This window comes from Ixodes scapularis, unplaced genomic scaffold (assembly GCF_016920785.2).
Source record: "Ixodes scapularis isolate PalLabHiFi unplaced genomic scaffold, ASM1692078v2 ptg001522l_1__unscaffolded, whole genome shotgun sequence".
In the NCBI taxonomy this organism is placed as follows: domain Eukaryota; kingdom Metazoa; phylum Arthropoda; class Arachnida; order Ixodida; family Ixodidae; genus Ixodes; species Ixodes scapularis.
In genome coordinates, this window is record NW_024610159.1 from 226,067 (window position 1) to 230,382 (window position 4,316).

Consider the following 4,316-nt stretch of genomic DNA (forward strand, 5'->3'; position numbering starts at 1 on the left):
GCAAAACAAATGTACTATCTGTGGGCAACGCTGCACAAAGTCGTAGCGCGATAGGTTAAGAAACGAAATTTTACGGTCGATTTAAAGAACCTGGCCGCTCCTTGGTACACCCGGTACTTTAAAGGATAGATCTGATTAAAAGATGTGTTTTCTTGCCTATGTCTCTTTTTTAATTCTTTGCTAATTTTATATGATAGAAGTACTCTTGAATAATACGTTACTCTCGTTAGCTTACTCCTCAGAGTGTCCTGGGTACTTTAAGAAACTAGCCTACAATTGCTTCACTAGAAATTTGGCCAAAAATGGCTATGGGGGATGTTTGCTCACCTTAGACGAAGGCAGCTACGCCAAATGGTGTATTGAAGTATACACATCATCTGAGATGAATGTACCATATGTGACGTGTGAATGAACCTGGGGGCTAAAGACGAGAACAAAACACGATAAGTCTCGAGCGCTCACATCCGTGATTCAAAGAGAAAGAACGAGAGAAAGCGCGACAGAAAAGTGGAGAAAGAAAGCAGACGAAATGTCAGGCCTGTTCGTTTTGCAGCGAAGAGTTGAAGTTGCTCGAGTATTTATCAACCACTTCTTTTTAATGCAACGCGCAATGCCGACATTTTATTGCAAGGGCTAGAAAAGAGGTACAAACAGATCTTACAAAATATCTTTTGCTACTTCAGCACTATGGGCCCATCGGAACCACCCACTGGGACCACTCATTTCTGCGTATAGGTTCCGCCGTTCCGAAGCAGCCGGAATGCGTAAACATGCGTAAGACCGTACCCTCTAAATGATTGTGTTAACCCTAGGGATGAAGAGATGCTGCATGATAGGCAATTTGTTTTCATTTACAGAACAATCCACTCATAGCGATACCACATATTTCGATGTACCGCTTCTAATGATCCGTTTTTAGAGTTTCTAGACTTGAAAGGATCAGTTTCCAGCCCAGATAGAGCGATAATCGGTTGAAACGACTGCATTTTCTGGTTATCTTATTATCGTTATAAGTGGATTGCAGTCCACTACTGTGCCAAATAATACATTTATTTTGCACTCTTCATTGCAAACGTCCTACTTTCGGTACCTTACCATCAATCATAATTCTTGAAACCCCACGAAATGTAGCCTACTTACAAAAATATATCACTGCATAAATAAGCATTCGATCTTCGACAACTTTTAGTGTAACACAGCGGTGTTGTAAATATATGTATCTATATTTGTGTAATTTGTTTTCACAATCTCAACAGCTGAGATCAAGAGCAGAATTTGTAGATCTTCCTGAAAATTGACAGTTGCAACAGAATGCCTTCTCTACTTTTTTTACTCCAGCACAACTGCTCAAGCGATTGGATTGCTATGCAGATTAATTCCCTAAAATAAAAAATAAAATATATATATAATTATTTCTAGAGGCATATTTGGCACATAAGAAAATATTTCTTGCAAGTGTACCGATCGCAGCAGGCACATGATAATGTGTAGAGGAACACGTTAAATTGGCTTCACGCGTGTAGAAATACAACATTTACACTTCCTGAATTTGAAAAAGAGAGAAATAAACATTAAAATAAAACAAGGTAAACTTAAATTGTGTACATAGCAGGCCTTCATAGTACGGGTTGTTGCCCTTACGCGGTGCCGCTGCTGAGTCAGTAAAGTAACGCACCTGAATTCACTTAGCAATTTCTTCCGAGGAGTCGCCGGAGTACAGGCTAGACACCCGACGTACAAAACGCCGAAATCGGTGTTACGCGAGGCAAAAGCGCTCAACATAACCGGGCAACGTCCTTGTCGACGCATTCTGGAAACTGAACGTGCACACCCGCACACTAGGTATCAGCGGGAGTTTCTCGCGCTCCAAGAGTTTCGGCTCACTGTCACCAAAGACAAAGGCTCGTATTGATGACGTAATGCTCATACCGAGATCATACGGAAGAGGACGGAAGCCAAACGGTCGACACTTAGCGCGCAAAGTTCAAATGGTCCAACCACATAAATTTGACAACCATTCTTTGTGAGGGTTGGTCTTACTCAGCCCCAAGATTACAGCCGCCCAATCAAAGAGACGTGCTCGCCCTCTCTCGGTGCACGCCGTCTTACTGGCGTTGCAGACGATGATAAATGGTGGTAAAATAGCAGACGATGGGTCGGAGGCTGCCACGCGTATCGTGACGGATATCGCCCCGGATGTCGCGACAGGGAGAAACTATAGGCTTGCGAACGTGTTCTACTGAGCAACCAAGCCAATCCAGTAATAATGGGCGGGATCACTGATCTGTGGGCAGGGTTCAAAGCGCGCAATGACCTTAACCTTAATTCCGTCTAAAAGCGTAGATACACTGCGCATTTTTTTTTTTCGATAGAAAATGATACCTAGGCCGTTTCAGAGAGAATTTGTTTCAATTTCAATGTCCCTTTAAGTTTCTCCCTCTCGTTCTCACCTAGATAGTAACTATAGAATAAACATGATTATTATCTTTATTTTGTTCATGACGTTTGGTTACTGTTCCATAAAATTATCTTTAGTTTTTGCTTTAAGATTAAAGTTGAGGCGTTATGCATCCCTGGCGACATGCCTGCGTATCGCTGTCTTATGATAGCAGGCTAGAGACTATATAAGCGACATCAAGAAGTAGTGATGACCTTCTTTGTGTGTAGAACTGTGTGTGTGGGAGCCGCTGCTTTGTTTCTATACTCCGCTTGACGATTTGCGTAGAACTGTCGAAACTGCTGGCATAAGTCTGTCTCTTGGTTCCCACTCTCTCGTGTGGAAATGAGATTCTAGATCAAGGAACTCATTCGCGTCACTATGCACTCTAAAAATGTCTGTAAGTCTGCTTTCACGCACAACACTCGGAGAGCCAATCACCGCAACTTCCGGATGCAGCTCAGCGAATGACGACGCGGAAACATATGTTTAGACCAAAAAAACGCAGTTTGAGTTGTGACATTAAGCAATGCAAAACGTCACGCTTGCATTGCTTAATGTCACAACTCAGACTGCGTTTTTTGGTCTAAACATATGTTTCGGCATCGTCATTCGCTGAGCTGCCTCCGTAAGTTGCGGTCATTGGCTCTCCGAGGGGTGTGCGTGTAAGTAGACGCACATACTTTTTTTAGAGTGTATACTGACGCAAGTGGGACTACTTTCCTGCAAAGCACTTAGAATCAATCGGTGCAATCTACAAAGAGAGCTTGGCAAATGGCTAGACTGAAAACATGTTTACACCTCAGAACCAGTGCGAGCTCTGACAAATGCCACTCACGTTTCTTGTACTTACGTCATGCACAGTCTCACAGAGCAGACAGTTTTTTTAGGTATCCTCATAGACGTTTGATTACGTTTTTTACGTTACGTTTTGAAATATTCGCAAGTTGCCGGTACATCAGTGGTTCGTATGTTGCCTGGAAAGCTACTCTCTGAATTGGTTGACATATTTACTAACTCTACTAGTTCCCACACTTCTTAAGAGTCACAAGTGTCCCGGCGACTCGCAGTTTTAGTTGGACGTAATCAGACGTAAACGTTCCAAAGTAAGAAAATGTAAAAAAAAGACGTGATTTTTTTTAACGGGTTTTAAGTATAAAAGGTTATAAATATGTCGAGGCCACGCCCGAAAATTGATTAGAAGGTAAATAGTTTTGTTTTGTTTTATTCAGTCACCGTCATTAAAAAAACTAGAGTGACAACTGTGCACGTGAGGAATCAGACGTATATTATGCAAACTTGGTAGAAAACAATAACAAAGTATGTACTCTCCAAACAAAATCTGGTCATAAAAGTACTCTTAGGGGTTCTTCGGCCTGTCCATATTTTGCACCCTAAAAATTTCTCTTAAGAACCTCTAATATTATTCTTCGTAAAAACCTAGAAGGGGTTCTTTCAAGATCCCTTTTGATGTGAAGTAGTGTGTGATCGTCCAGCTGAATTTCTATTGCGACAGGGGGCGATAGTGCTTGATTCGAAACCGTTCTTGGCGAGCCGAAAATGCCCTTTTGGACGTCCAAGCACCTTTCAAGAACGATTTATTTTATTGTTTTTAGAGTATAGACCCATGTACGCAACAGCCGAAGTAAAGCTGCGATTTCATACTGATTCACCGCGATGCTAAAAGAACGTACGCAGCTGCTCCAAGCTGCAAAGAAAACATGTTTCGATAATGTTAACCATCTGTGCGACCTTTTGTAGAGCGTTTGGGGACGCATGATGATGATTCGACGGATATAAACGCTATATATTCCTTGCACGTTACGCACTTGTCGGATGCTGATTTTGCTGTCATCTTTATTTAATTATCTCTTGTTAA